Source organism: Magallana gigas, chromosome 1 (assembly GCF_963853765.1).
Source record: "Magallana gigas chromosome 1, xbMagGiga1.1, whole genome shotgun sequence".
Taxonomy (NCBI): Eukaryota; Metazoa; Mollusca; class Bivalvia; order Ostreida; family Ostreidae; genus Magallana; species Magallana gigas.
In genome coordinates this window covers 29,933,852-29,950,562 of record NC_088853.1, presented here as the reverse complement: position 1 = coordinate 29,950,562, position 16,711 = coordinate 29,933,852, and the positions used below count along the sequence as shown (strand labels likewise).

The 16,711-nt window shown below is 30.5% G+C and overlaps 2 long non-coding RNA genes across 2 annotated transcripts in view; one reads left to right on the top strand and one right to left on the bottom strand.

The window, feature by feature from the left end:
- Positions 1–327: 327 nt before the first annotated feature.
- Positions 328–1,986, bottom strand: LOC105332615 (uncharacterized). The gene is made up of 3 exons (XR_010711880.1): positions 1,885–1,986; positions 1,619–1,698; positions 328–422 (listed from the first exon to the last, which is right to left on the bottom strand). It is a non-coding gene; the product is annotated as an uncharacterized lncRNA (long non-coding RNA).
- Positions 1,987–7,617: 5,631 nt separating this feature from the next.
- LOC136273668 (uncharacterized) overlaps positions 7,618–16,711 on the top strand; it is a 50,816-nt gene continuing 41,722 nt past the window's right edge. The window contains exons 1-2 of the long non-coding RNA XR_010711874.1: positions 7,618–7,778; positions 11,483–11,557. This is a non-coding gene — a long non-coding RNA (uncharacterized lncRNA). The remainder of the gene's footprint in view (positions 7,779–11,482; positions 11,558–16,711) is intronic.

The window sequence follows — 16,711 nt, the reverse complement described above, 5'->3', positions numbered from 1 at the left end:
AATCTGCACTGAATACTCACCCCTTGATTTACTTCTATGTAAAATTTATTGACTTATAACATGAACTACGTTTTTATTTGTCTGAAAAATCGGGGTAAATTTTTAAATGAAATTAAATCAAAATAAACCGTATGATTCCTCATAATATTCACTATCTATATCAGAAAATGGTTTCTACCGTAAATAACTCTCTTTTTATTTAATTGTACACCTTCCCCGACTTATACATGTCGAGGTTGCAAAATATAATGCATCCTTTTTTTCTAAGTTTAAAAAAAAAGACATGAATAATCAGAATGAATACAAGAAATCACAGCGGTTTGCACTTATTTGTTTATTTGCAGTAACGCCTTTACAGGAAAAACATTGACTCCAAAAATTGATCAGTGTCTAAATAATGGTTTCGATAATGTCACTACTTTCTGAAATACAACGTGAAAAACAATTTAAATGACACATTAACACATACTAGTAATATAATTTTTTGTAAGGAATTGATGATGTCGTGTTGACAACTTGTATCAGGTAATAGTTGACAAGAAAAACCTCCAAAAATAAACAACTGTTTATTTCGATTAAAAGATGGAAGAGATTTTCAAAAACAAATATTAGCTACTAATTCAATTTATAAAGGCAAACACATCGAATGTATTAAACAGTGTTCAAGGACGTTGGTTCTGTCATGACTTACTTGAATGAGTCAGTTGAATTTGATATTAATCTTTTAAAATCATTTAGATAAAAATGATACAAAAGTTACTATCATTCAATGCGTACATTTTGTTTTTATTGATAATGAAATATATTTGTGTATTTATTCGTCTATTTTGATATCGAGGTAGCACTGAACAATCATTAAATATTTAACTGAAAATAACAAATGAGCTATACATGTCTTTGTTGAAATAAGTAAATCCATTAACAATTAATCAATTTTGAATTCCCTGCAAAAAAATGTTTTGTAGTTACTTTCAGAAAATTTGACCCAGTTGTTCTATAGAAGTCATTCAATTTAAAAACAAAAAAGTAACAGACAGTCGGATGGACGGAAAAAACAGTGGTCAGAATAGTACTTAAAGCTTCTATTCCGGTGAGCTAAAAATTGAAAAGTTATCTAGATTTAAGGTATCTAATCCATAATAGCCCAAACTTTAATGAATCTGGATGTATAGCTTGCATTTATGGGCTTAATACTCAGTATAATCGGACATAATTTTCATGTTTAAGTATCTGTATATAATAGAGGAATGCGATCTAATAAATGACCTTTTTTCTGTTCTTGAAGAGTTGTCTATGTTGCTTTTAATCTGTTGAAATTAATTCTAAATAAATATTTTCAATGATTTTTGTTTTCATAATGATTAAATACATACTTCCATTAAAGCATTAATTCATATTCTTAGTGTTTATCTTTAAAATTGTGCTTCTCCCATATACCTCAACACAATTTCACTAATTACGTACTTATTACTGCTTAGTTAATAAATAATTTATTTCAGTAAATTCTTCTTTTACTCAAAAATGTGTTTCATATGATGGATATTCAAGGTTAAAAAACTCGGTCCTAATATGGATAGGGTGCCTTCAAAGAAATGATGAAAATAAATATATACTTTACATCATTGCTACACACTTCTGTTTCCTTCTTCTTCTCTCCTAAATGATGCTTGTCCGTCCACCCCACGTTTGCCAAAATTGCTATATAAATGGTCACATACTTCAAATTATCATTTTTTTTTAAATATTTAAAATAGTTTAATACCAGAACATTTGAATGAAATGCATCAATTAACGCACGTATTTTGAGTGAAATAATATTTAAATTAATGACATGTTTTCTTTATGATAAAATAAGTTACTTACGATGTATTACTCCATACATACCGAAACCTGGTAGCTAGTCTGCGTTTGAACAGTCCATGTTTCTTTACAAAAGCCTGCAATATATACAGAACAATAATATTGTTACTTTATGTTAATTATACATATTCTTATTTTCAATATCTTGAAAAATACAACACTGATTTCACACAGACAAAAACGACCTAGCAAGTCAACATGTGGCGAAAAGATTATTTTCGTCTGATGTAAGTTTTTCGTTCGTACCGAACGTAGTTCCGTATATGTAATGTTGATAAGGACCAACGAAATGAGTAGAAAGAGGAAGAGCTTCATCTAAAACGGACAACAGTAAACGTGTTAAGTTCTATTTCACATAACTTACCGATTTAAAAAAAAAAGAAAAATAAAATGTCATCTAAATTAACATTGATGTATCTATCATTGAAAAAAATCCATTTACTTATTAATATGCAATAGACGATGGATATTGTCAAACTTACTGAGATAATTTACACTCATATATATCCATAGTGCAACAGAAAAATACCACACGAAACCTTGAAAATAAGCCGCGATTTTTAAAAAGTTTTTGTAAAAAAAGGGGCCTTTTTTCAAGAATTTCGTCAAAATCGGAGACAAAAAAGTGAAATTTAAAGTTCCTTTAAACTTTGATGATAAAATATTAAAAAAATACATAAATAAATAAAATGCTTTGTAGTCATATATATTAATATCTATGTAGAAGTCATATACAAACATTTCAAAATACTTGTTAAACTCATACAATTACCTTTGCATATTGTTAAGATTATATATATATATATATATATATATATATATATATATATATATATATATATATATATATATATATATATATATATATATATATATATATATATATATATATATAACACTTACAATATAGACATTTATTTAAAAAAGGATGCAAGCATGAGATAACTGGGAATATTTTAAACATATGCAGGTGTATTAATGAATGAATAAACAAAAAATTGAATCAAAGCAAGAAGATGGGTGAAAAGGTCGTGTTGAATGTTCAATGAAGGACCGATAAGATACATCAAAATAAAAAAAAAAATAAAGAAAAATAAAACGAGCCCTTAATTCGCGGCCAAAGTCGCATGGAGTATAAAATAACTTTGCTGTGACTAAAAAGGTTCAGTGATAAGAGAAACAGACACTTAGTGAAGTTTTAAACAAAGCTTTTTGCATTAAGCGTTTTCTACCCCCAGAACTAAAGTCACCACTTTTTATTAACATTTTTAAAAGTTGTTAAAACTTGAGCTACAAGTTGCTAGAACATTTGCCTTTGCAAAGAACTGCGAATGCTAACGCCCGTTTCCCGCCTACATTTCGGAATTTCTGTCATATCTTAAAAAAGAAAGCTATTCACTAAAAAAGTTTATACAATATCTAATTGATTAATATCAAAAATAATAAATGTAGTCAAATTATTATTTTATACGGAAGGTTTGCTTATTGGGAGTCTATAAAATTCTTCATCGAAATCGGTCTCTTTGAGTTACGAAAATATTATTTTGGGGTTCATATGTGCATAAAACGTAATATTCACATGTGTATACGTCATATATTAAAGTAGATATTCATTTCTATTGACATTAGTTAATTATTTTCTTAAACATTAAAAAGCAAAATGTTTGCAGACATATGCCCCCTCTCTCATGAAACAACAAACCCTTTGGTATGAATATGCTAAATAACAGTATATAACCCCCCCCCCCCCAAGGGATTATTATATCGGTGGGAGGTAAAAAAAATAGTTTTCCGTTACTAAATATCATTAACCAAGCTATTTAAACCCTATATAAAAAGTTATCTCTCTTTGTTTGACTAAATTATTCATATTTTATAAAGTTTTACATAAATATATACATTATTTAAAGAAAAATAAATTTCATTAGTTAATTATCAAAAATGACTTTTAGTGACGGTTAGACAATGCTTCCGTTCGTAGTTCTTATATCATAGCATTATCAATTAGATTAAATTGAGGAAAATAATTTCCAATGGCATTTGTCAGCTAAAACAAGTTGTCAGTTGTGCTATATTGCAAAGAAGATGAGGAAATTTAACAATTATAGTCCATAGGTTCGGACAAAGATAGCAGTTAAAACGTAATTGCTAATGCCGCATGGAAATTTTCAAGAGAACTTAAAATTTCCGTGAATAAAAACATTGTGAGTAGGTGAAACTTTATATTATTGCAGAGATGTTTGTTTTTTAAAGAAAAAAAAACAATAAAAAACCACTATATGACAGAAGACGTTACGTTTATATCGGGAAAATGTGATGTGAACTTTAGAAACAATTTGATGCAACTGCGATCCAACGGAAGCTTTGTTTCAACCCAAATTGTCATATGTACATCTTTGGCTGTTTTACTCTTAAGCAGTCAGAATATGAGTCGTATTCAAATTATATACAAATATAGTAAGAAGAGAATCAAACGCATTATAATATAAGCCTGTTAAGTCAATGAGAAATATTTTAAATGCAATATTACCTTATGTTTGTGAAATATGTAGCCAACGACCACCAGTTAAGAAGAGAAGATGACACTGTGAACGTAATGTAGCACTGCAAGATTGGATGTTGTAACTTGTACAATAAATGATATATAACAAAAGCTGCAGTTATCCAGACGGAGAACTTACGTCATTCAAACATGTTTTGGTTTAAAAATATAAGTATCGTGTATTCTAATTGAAATTTATCTCGGTGATTGAAAACCATATGTGAATCGATTAAAGATTTATGTTTAGACATTTGTCAATAACATCTTTTGTATCGTGATAAAGTTATATAATTGAATGCAACACTTCCGCCAACAAATCTTAGGGTACTCGGATCTATACCGCATTGAGGAAATAGTTTTTCTTCGTTGTTGTTGTTTGTTTCGGATATTGATTTTTCTCTGATTTACTCAATAATTATCAACATTTTTGGGAATTTTTTAAAATCATTATTAAAGGTAGAAAGGTATCTAATTGTACCGTGAACAGTTAGTCTAATTGGTCCTTGGACAATCAGTCTACAAGTGATTTTTGGGTATTTTGACTAATTCTGGAATCGGTAAAAGTAACCACCTTAAAACAAAAAGAACAACTACTTACCAGTTTACTGATTTTTGATTCTGAAGGTCCCTCGTGTTGGTAAAAACCCGAGTTTGACACATGCAGGGAAACTATTTAGAATGACTTTATGTACTTGGAGTGCTGACTTATCTCATGCTGATACTCTACAATCGTTTAGTTGTAAATAGGATACAGCAGCAGAAATATCTCCTTCATCACCATCTTAAAAAGACGGTCTTGTATAGCATGCATTTGTTTATGTCATGTGAACTGCAACTAAAATGTTATAAAAACTGTAAACCAGGACACCATCAATAAAAGTTTACAAGGCATATAACTATAACGATTATATTAGATTATATGGGTCGAATTATTTCCCCTTGTGTTTTTATCTCCCTTCTGCACTTGAATAAAGATCTCGGTCACGATTTCATTTTGGATGTTTATGGACTTTCAGGAATTAATGTTTACAAAATGGATAAAATTCAACCTTATAATGGATTGATGTGTATGCATGACAAAAGTAAGCGGTCTATATTTTCAAAACAAGTACACAATCGACACAACCCAGTCATGTTATTTTGCTGAATAATACCCCGGTAGGCCTATTTGGTTGCAGTTGTCAGGATTTTTGATATATTTGTTTTGCATCAATTTCTATGTCAGCTTGATTTTTTTGTTTTGAAATAAACCTTTTATCGTTAGGTCTCAATTAGATCGGGCACGGATAAGACGTAATAACGCGTGAATTACGTCAGACGTTGTTTTGTGACGTATGAATAATTACCTTAAACACTTAAGAAATAAACAACATTATTTAGTGAAAATGGCGTTATGATTAGCAATTGCTCTGTTGGCATATTCCATGATGCGCGCTAGTGATCAAATATTAAGCTTATAAGATAACTTTTTAATTATTTTCCATTTATAACATTGTTGGAATAATAGTGTAGGGTAGTTAGTTGAGCGTTTGGTTGTGTTTTTAATGACTTCCAATCTTTGTTTTAAAACTTGTTTTAAAAAACATTGAATTTTTAGTGATTCATGCATAATAATTAAAAATTCATTAATAGATGTTGATATAAAAAACGTGACCGACGAAAAACATCCACCATCATTGTCAAGACTGCAACACCAGTTTCCTAACCTTTTCGTCTCCCTATTTTAAAGATCATTTAATCAAAAACAGAATCATTTTTTTGGGCGCTAATGCTCTAGATGCCCGTCAGAGTCTCTTTTCTTTCTTCTGATATTGTCTATATCTTCTATCGTTTACGGTCAAGATCTAGTAAATGAAAGGTGACTACAGGTTTATAAGATTTAAGATATAAATTCTTTGAATGATGCTTCATAACAATAGCTTTGTTTGATAGGGTGTACCGAGGCTAAAATGTTTGGTAAACACAATGAAAAATCGTGTTTTAAACTGTCATTATCAATGATATATGAAGGAAATAAGGAACAAATTTTGGGTTTTATTCATTTTTGACAAATAAATAAATGAATGTGGAATGCCTACAGTCTCTCCAAAACACACTTAAATAAGCTCTTGACACCTTTTTTAAAATGATGTCAAATTAAATATAGGTATCGGGATTACTTTTCCCATGATTTAATATAGAATGTCAAGAAATTGTTTAATTTTCGTTGTAATTCCTTTCAGGCCGTGAAGTACGGGAAGAAGATTCTTCAAATCAATTATGATGTCATAATGGTTCTAGCACCAACATATACTCTGGAATCATTTACTAGATCTTGACCTTAAGATAACCTATTCCTAGTAATTTAGGTATGACAGTTTCTTTACGTTTACCTACGTAATTGTACAGTCCTGCAACTTAATCCGAATAGAGCGCTGGATATGTTGTTAGTTTGATAAACTTGGACTAGTGATCAAAGCATGTAATGTTATTTGAGAAAAAGTCATACATTTTTAAAATAAATTAAATTGAATATGAATAACAGTTTTAACAATATTAAAAAAATTACGATTAGTATATCGTTTATAACTTGTTTAACACATCTATCGAGTAAATAACATTACGTAACACTTTCTGTATTCCATTCTGTTCCGCTTTCCGTTTTCAGTTTTCGGTTCCGCGTTTAACAAACACCCGGGAATAAATATGGTTTTTGTAAAGACAGAAACCAATACCGGCCCTATTGGTCAACTCTATTACTGTATTATACAAGTGATCCTTTGGATGCGTGTTGCTTTTTGTCTACACAAAACAATGTTTGAATCATGTTGGTTCTAAATTTCATTGTTTAGCTTGGATTGTCTTCAATCAGCGCATATTGATTATTTTAAATTATGTAAGATAGCCTGTGCACAACCATCCCTTGTTTGGTAACAAGCTTGCATGTAAAAACAAACCTTATCAAATGGATAAGTCGTGTCTCAACTTTTATATATTACGCAATTTGAACAATGGTTTAAACGTATATTTAGATACTAAATACATTATATCTTCACAGATGGGCTTTAGCCTTGAACCAAACTAAATTTGAGTACATGTGGCTTATTTTGAAAGACTAATAGGTTTAAATTATGTCTGTTTTAATTTGTAAATCTTTTTAACGTTAGTTATATAACATGATGAATACATAATATTTTCACAGATGTGCTTTAGCCTTAAAAACAACATAAAGAGAAATACATGTAGTTTATTATGAAATACAAAAAAGGTTTAAATCAAGTCCGTTCTAAATTTACATGCCTTCAACGTTTGTTATATAACATTGGTTTCTGTTACACCAACTTACACAGCCCTGAGCATCTGCAGTTGTTGGTGGTATCGCTGGCAAAAGAAAACGGTAAATTTTTCTTTTTAATTTACCATCATTGTCATAACATGCTGTGTTAACGATCAAATTGCTTTTAATTTATTTATATAATAATGCTGAAATCATGGATTTTAATGAATATCTCTTATCAAATATATGTAACTGTTTGGATTAAGAAAAAGAGAAAATCTATCGCCTTTTTTTTAATATAATAATTAAGGTCTTCAGTTCCCAACGGAAGACCTTATTGTTATTGCTTTGTTTCTTTTTCACTATTATTATTATTGGGTTTTTTTGTCAAATTTTCTCAAAAATGCTTCAGCCGAGTTTCATGAAACTTTCAGATCTTATTCATGACAAAATTTGTAAGAAAATTGCGCGAAATTTTTTTTTTTGGTCGTCACTTCCGGTACCGAGATATTAAAAATTTACGTTTTTGTTTGTTCACAGTTTTTCTTGAAAAGTATTTAAGATAAAACTTTCAAATTTTCAGTAGTGATAGAAAGTTGTTAGCCCTAGTGCCCTTTGCATATCCGAACATCCGCCGTTACTTTCGGTCGTCACCGGAAGGAAATGAAAAACCTTAATTTTTTATTCAATTTTTTTTTTTGAAACTTTTAAATGTTACTATTCGATAGAGACGCTTAAAAAACTCCAGAACGTGCCGAAAGTTTTTCTTTTCTTTTTTAATTTTGTTTTGTTTAATGATTTATCTTTAAAATGATGTATTTTAATGTTTTCCGTTTTATTTTTATTATAAATAGAAATAATAGCGGCTTTTTTAGCAAATAGATAGCTCGTTTCTGTCAGCAGTTCGCTAAATTCAAACGCTCGTCGCATCGCCGGCATCAAAGACATACCCCCAACGTACTCCTGCAGTACGACCGCATTAGAATTCACTTGGTCGCTTTGCCGGCATCAAAGAAATGCCGCCATTTCAATGACACACACACACACTATTTAGCAATGCACCCACGTTTTAATATTCTACATGACTTTAAAAAGGGGACTGATAAGTATTTATGCACAAATATAGATACACGCATGCATGTATATACATATGTTTATTGACATACGTTGCTGATTTACTGATTCCCTGAACTCTATATAAAACTAGAAAATCTCTCTCTTGTGATTATCAGTTGAAATGTTGTGTCTGAATAAAGTACGAATATTGGAGCCCACTTAGCTATGAACTTAGTTGTTTTAGCAAGTTGCCAGCAAAAGTATAATTGAAACAATTATCAATCAGAAATATTTGTTTCCATCTCTAACATTGTATAAACAGTCTTACGTTTAAAAATTTTTATAACAAAATTGAATCTAAGTTTAAAAACATGCGCATTTGGTTCTTTATTATTTTAACTTATTAGGGACACACAAGTTTCGAGGTCATTAATAAATAGACTGTCCTTGCCATGTGTTCATTCAACGTTTATTGATTTTTGTGCAAGATGAACCTTTAACCATCTTTCTCTGGTTTCAAATAAAACAAACATTAAAAAAAACCTCAAAAATGTCTAAATGATGTCTGAGCTGGGTTTTTTTCCCACAATACAAAATAAATATTAAACACAAATTTAGATATTGGTAGGATACTAACTACACAAACGGTCTACGGCTAAGAAAATGAACTAAATTAGGCTGCATCTTGCTAATTTCAGACAGCGAAAATGCTTGAATTTAACATCACGTTAGTTACCGTGCATATATATCTTTGGTTTATTAATAAGCGCGCATAAATATGCTGACCTCCTCAAATGGATAAATCATGTTTGAGCTTGCTAATATTACAATAATTAAAGACTGTGTAAAACGTACATTTAGATACTGGACACATTATACATAGGCATATGGTCTTCACCTTTAATTAGAAAGGAATTACATTTGAATACAAATTTCGTATTTTAAACACAACAAGCTTTAATTATGTGTGGACTAAATTTAATTGCTTGCAGCATTACTTATATATCGTCCATTGGATTCTGTTTGAACATCAACTTCAACATTCCTTAGAATCTGCAGTCGTTTATTGTATAACTGGCTAAAGAGAACATTAAGCGTTTCTTTTTAATTATCCACTGGTGTCTTAAATTCCTTTTATAAAAATAAGATTTGTGTTTATTTATTTCTTATTCATATCTATGATGGAATTGTCGATTTTGATAAAAAAAAAATCAATGAGATAATTCTAATACAATATGAAATAAAAGAACAATATTAATAATTTAGTATTATCAATCTTACTCTGATGGCAACCTGAAAACCTAAATTGCCATAAACTGCTTCGTGTTAATTTTACCGTGGTCAGTGTTTTGTGCGGTGGTTTCCTGGCCGTGTATTATGTCACTTGTACAGGAAACATTGCCAGTGTACAAGTAGATTAAAAACTTCAAATACATACAACATACGAATATAATTAAATTACATAAGTAAATGCGTATTTTCTTGGAAGGGGAGGGGTAATTCTTCGTGTGCAAACTCGGTGGCAGTCTGTTAAAATTGATCGCACAGATATAAATCGGCATTTTCAAAGCATTTCATTAATTTAATTAAACCAGTCTAAAGTTTACATAAATAAAACAGGAAAAAAATTAATACGTCTTCTTAATATTATACGATTGAAAAAGAAAAAAAGAGATTAAAATCTTAGTTCGTAACTAGTTATAATATTTTTAAGAGGATACGAATTATTTGTAATGAATTTTACAAATACATCGTCAAGAAACTAAATAAAATATCACTCTTTATAGTAATTTTAAATAGTTTAATTAGTAAGATGATATAAAGTTACGTGTTTGAGTCAATTAATTTTTCAGGCGATGGAGATAACTTTTGTTTTAGCTGCGGTGTTGGCTTGATGAACGACCCTTCCGCAAGAGTACGCTTTTTTACATTAGACTCTTATCTTAAACTGCATTGCAATTTTGACCGCGGGGGCACGCGGAAAATACGGAATCTTTGGTGCCTGTACTGTAGAAGTCTGTATATTGAAGAAAAATGCAAACCTCATTCAAATGAGGTGCAGAATGATCAAAATACGATATATTTTTCTGTCCGCTTTGAAAAATTAATAGGTAGAATTTATTTTGTTTTTAAAGGAAGTATATTTACATTGGCTTTTACATAGTATCAAAACGATATTCCGAGTTTTTTAAGAAAAAAAGATCCAAAAAATTGTTTTACAGGCGGTTTGTGCTACCTTATTTTTTAACAATTAAAAGACATATAAATACAGTTAAACTCTATCATAGCAACATCGTATGGACCATTGGATATTTTTTGTCGTGGTATCCATGATTTGTATCATCCCTGTACAAGTGCACTAAGAGCAACAGTTCATGAAAGTCTATTTAAGTTTAACTTTCAAAAGGTGTTACTTGTGATTTGTTACGTTTTCAAAAGAAATCCTATTATTTTTTATTGTTTTTTTATAATCGTAGACTCCTGTATTTAAGCACATGCAGACGCTACTTGTCTTTTAAATCAATGTCAACTTATTTTACAAAAATTTTGTTGCTCTTATATAATTTACTCGCTTGGCATCTGTCTTACAATCAAATAGGCTTAATGTTGTAATTGAATTGCGTTTAAAATATAAAGCATATATAATGCATTCCTGACATCATTATGATATTTCTTTGACATCGTCTAGGACAAACATGCCTGTTGATAATAAACTCTTTTATATGTCAATCGTATTGCATTATTTGTAAAATAATGATATATTTTAGATGAAGTTCATCTTCCTGCTACTTGTCTCAGTTTTCCTAATCAACGTAAATGTTACAGGTGTACAGATGATTCCTGTAAGTATTATTGCAGCAAATATCAAAGTGTTCATATACAGATGGTGAAAAACGGCATGCTTTGGTATTTTACCACCCTGTTGGATATAATATAATTAAGAGCTCTATATTATCAACATATTCATCTTAACAAATGTTTATTAAAAGGTATAACAGGAACGGTATTCAGTTGTGGATTACATAAACAATTGTGATCTACGATTGGAGTTCCATATGTTGATATTTGTTTTTGTAACGTCACCATTTTACTAATTGTAGGTAGTTTATACCTACTTCCTCGTTTGAATTTTACAGAATATGAGTGGTAAACCGAGGAGATACTACTATCCAGGAGTAGAAAACTGGGGAGGAGCAGGAGGATGGGGAAATGCAGGAAGATCAAGAAGAGCAGGAGGATGGGAAGGAGCAGGAATTTGGAGAGAAAGAACACGAAGAGAATTGGGGAGGTTAAGTATATAAATATAACTAGACTAAATGAAAATGTATTATTTGTTTGCATAGACGCGGATGTTTGCAATCATTAATTATTTACAAGGGCATTAAAGAAATAATTTGTTTTTTGTAATCTCCCAAGATGATATTGCTATTAGCTTATACATTCATTTCAAACATATCGTCTACAACATGAACCATAATATAGTATTGAAATCTCATATATGTACCTAGCATTGGAATATCATACCATAGCATTGGAATATCATACCATATATAGCAGTGGAATATCATACCATAGCATACAACCTCATAGATTCTCATAATTGTGTCTTACTATAACATACCATAGCATAGCATTCAAAACTATTTTAACTTAATGATTTTTTTCAAACATAAATGTTCATATTCCGGATCAGAAGTAATCTTTGGCTTCTTATCATTTTACTTTAAAAAGTTTGAAAATCTGTGTTTGGAGGCGTTTTTGTTAAAATATCATAGCATGGCACACCATACCATTCAATTCAGTCCTAAATATCATTTTTTTTTTTTGCATACAAATCTCATAGCATTACAAAGAAATCTAATAGCATATCATTAAAATCGCACACCATATCATAGCATTAATTTCTAAAAGATATTATGTTATGACTGTAAATGTACGTAATGAACATAAAATGAACATAAATATTCACCTGTGACGTGCGACCTATGTTGAGGTAATGGTGTAAAGAGAATGGAATAGATATTATCATAATGGGGTTATTACGAATGCTGCCGGACTAATTATCCTTATGGCGTAAAGTGCAGAACAAAATTATCATCCATTGATGATATATACTTTGGATCAAAAATCTCTGTCAATACAAAAAGTAAATAATAAATGGTACAATTTAATGCAATTCTAGTTAAAATTTTAAGAACTTTTTCAGAAAGGATTCAAAGCGGTAAAATTTACGGCCACGGGAAATACTGTATCTACACGACTTCATGGAGCACAGAAAGCTTTGACTGGATGAATCATTGGTGCCTTATGAATAAAATTAAGATAATTAATTAAAAAGGTCTTTGTATTCAAAAACTAGTTTACATTATCCATATATCTATGTGGAAATTGTACTATAATATATTTAGTTCTATGTTGATAAATTAATTAAACACATGTGTTAATGAAATGCAATTCATGAATCCTAACCGTCTTGTACTTTGCCGATGGTATGTTTAACCTAAAACTTCTGCGTTGAATGCATTAAATGTTTCTTATTGAAAACAATAGGCTAATAGGCCTAAATGGAAATACGAGTATCATAGCACATGCACAAACTTGCCGAGGAGTATCGTATATGCATTTAATTAAAGATAAGCCTGGAGTAGAAAATTATATTATAATGACGACCACCTATCTGCCAAAAAGCTTTCAAATAGGATTATAAAACCAATGATTTTAGCGAAAATCATAAAAATTCATAGTAGAGTACATGACCTGGTATTAAAAAGGAGCAAGACTTTAATAGAAAATATTGTCCACACATTTGTTAAATTCAAGATAAATTTAATGTGCATATATCTACATAGATAACCTAAAACAAGGTGGCCAATATACCTGTTTAAATTAAAACAATCTTATATCCTCCATGGCAAACAGAACTCTCCCTGTGGACATTTCAGATCCTTATCTTACTTTTTAAGATTAGAATTAACCCCCCATGAAATCACTTGTTCGTGTTCCTCAATAAACTTGAATGATCCAGATCTTTCAATTGCCATTTCAGAATCTATAAAGGGTACCTGCAGCCCAGCTAATGTAAAACTTATATCATAGAATTTATTTACCAGAATTATATACAAAAAAAAACCGCATCGAAATCGATGCAAAGGTTACGGAGTAACGCCGCGTCAAAGTCGCTAATTTTACCTGCCTTGAGAAATATGCGATAATGATGATTAAGAAAAGTGACGTCACAAGGTCAACCAAAGGAAAGTATCCTTACAAAGCTAAAGAAAATTAATCCGATTTTAAAGCGAAAAGAGTGATATAGGTCTGATGTTTTGATATATCTAGTTATGTTTGGTATTGTAGATTTAGAAATTTGTATCCGTATACATTTTGTTACAGTCAGATTTCTTTATAAAGGATTGTAACATTTCCTTTTCTCGTCGCCTTTTTTCGATTTTTATAATATCTTAAAACACGTGCATTGGCAGTTTAATTAATTATTCATTTTTCGATTTCATAATATCAATTCACACATAAATGATTCAAAACAATTACACAGGTAAATTAACAAAGCTACTGTTTTTGACACATGTGTATCTTGGGTACGTATACACATGGTACAATAGCCTGGTGAACAAATAGGATGAGGGGTTCACACATTTCTGATTTGTAAATCGATTTATTGGAAATTAGCTACTCAATTAATTGAGTCTCAATTCCTTATCTTTATGGTACAACTGTGTTTCGAGCCCTATGCTCAGCACTTATGCTCGATATAGTATACAAATATTGACTGGGGTTGAGGGCAACATTGATTACATTAGCCCCCGAGGGACGAAATATTGCCCGACGCGAAGCGGAGGGCAATATTTTCGTCCCAAGGGGGCTAATATAATCAATGTTGCCCGAAAACACAGTCAACATTTGTTTTGTTACATGAAGAAACAAACCAAAATTTAAGAAATTAATTGAAAACAGATCGCCGTAATTTTCTCAGCTCAACAAAGAATTCACGAATTCAATTTTGTGCAAAGTTCATTTCAAAAATATCCTCAGCATCAAACGGTCATTTGTGATATTCCGCCGACCGTAAGAATTATCAGACAGGTGTTCTACCTGATTTTACTTCACAGTAATTCGCAAATCCTTAAATCCGTTATAAGAGCAAACCGTCGCATTGCGCGTTCGTTGTTTACTTGCCTTGACTGACTGTCTATTATGACGTCACCTTGTTTTGGAGTCGCGAAGAATTATTTACGTCACCGTTTACGAATCAACAAATCAGAGGCGATTATTTGAAATATAGGGAATGTTCTCTAGATAATATTCCTAGCCGGTCAATATCTAAAAAATATTGACCGGTCAATATTTTTCGGACGAGCTGATATTACATTTATTGACTATTCATCTATATGGAGTTATATAGTGAGAATATACTACTGAATATAACAACTTAAATTTTTATACTGACACTGAATCATTTTGAAAATTTTGACAAAGGATGTTGATAAGTGTAAAATGAAATTCCATTATCGTACTTTTTAAGAATACGAGACATCATGCGGCAATATGGACTTTCCTGATCCGTTGATGATTCTTGTTTTTATGTGCATGCTATTTTGATCGTAAATGGACAATATCAATTTTAAGGTCGGTCTCGGGTTAAAATGTTGCGTCCTCTGCGCAGGGTATTTCGCATCACTGTCGTACAACGCAAATGCAAGGTAAAATGTTTAAATATGCAGGTTATCATGTAACGTTTTTATTTAACAAATTCTTCAATATCGACGCTATCCATGTCGAATTCAACGCCTTCAATGACGTCAGTTGAGAATTGAGTAACAATTGAGAAAAATAAATGTCGTGCATTTTTTTTTAAACGTCAATAATTGAAATTGAAAGTATATTTTAAAAATAAAAAGATATCCGCGATCCTTTCATTGTCTGTGTAAGTAGAAATTAGGTATTTCTTTTTCTATTACAAATAAAACTAAATTTGTTTCGTAAACATCATTTTATTATAACAATTCTATATGTAAAATGTCTGGCAGGACAGGTTCATAAAACCAATCATTGTAAGCGGATACATATATCATAAAAGTTATCCGCTCAATTTCTTTTTTATTATATAAAACGTTAACTTATACATTATGTTTCCATCGCTTAAAATTAAAAGAAAATCGTATGTTTGTAATATTTTTTACATATGACATTGAAAATGAAAGCCCCCTACATACTCCTATAAAAAATGTCAGGGACGATTCAGACATAAAACCAAAACTTGAGCGCGGTAAACAGATAAACTATCCGGTCATTTACTTTTTATTTTGTACATTGTTTACTTTTCACTCTGACAAAAAAGGAAATCTTATGTTTGAAACATTCTACCCCGAGACCCAATAATAAGTAATCGGACACATTAATGTCATGTCTCATACGAGGAATAGACCCCGCGTTACCTTTTACAAAATATGTCAGTTATCAAAATTAATAATTATGTAATCGGAAAATCACCTGAAAGTATAATAATATGAACAAAGAAATACTATACATGTTTCTTTAAACAATAGTGCTTTGATTGATTGTCATTTTGCCACATAGACTGAATTAATAGCAAACTACGTAGAAGCTTTTAATAGGCGCTAACTCCAGAAAAGATTTAATGTAATGTTTTGATGTGTCCGTTACAATAAATAATTTAAATATAAACTGAAAAATTGATGTTCAATTGTTATTATAATCTATGTAAAAAAAAAAAAGCTAGGAAAATGAACGCTCCCCCTCCCCCACTTTCAAAAACCATGCTACATGTCCGATGTTAACTTAACATCGTATTGTAAAGTGTTAATGGGTGTAAGCACAAAATTCAAATTATTCTAGTTTTAACAAACTGACTGGGTGGTATCACAAATATCACATTATGACATATTTATTATAAATCTTGTATGTACACTCACCTAGTATTACGATGGACCACATAATCAGTAACCATGTATTAGAAAGTT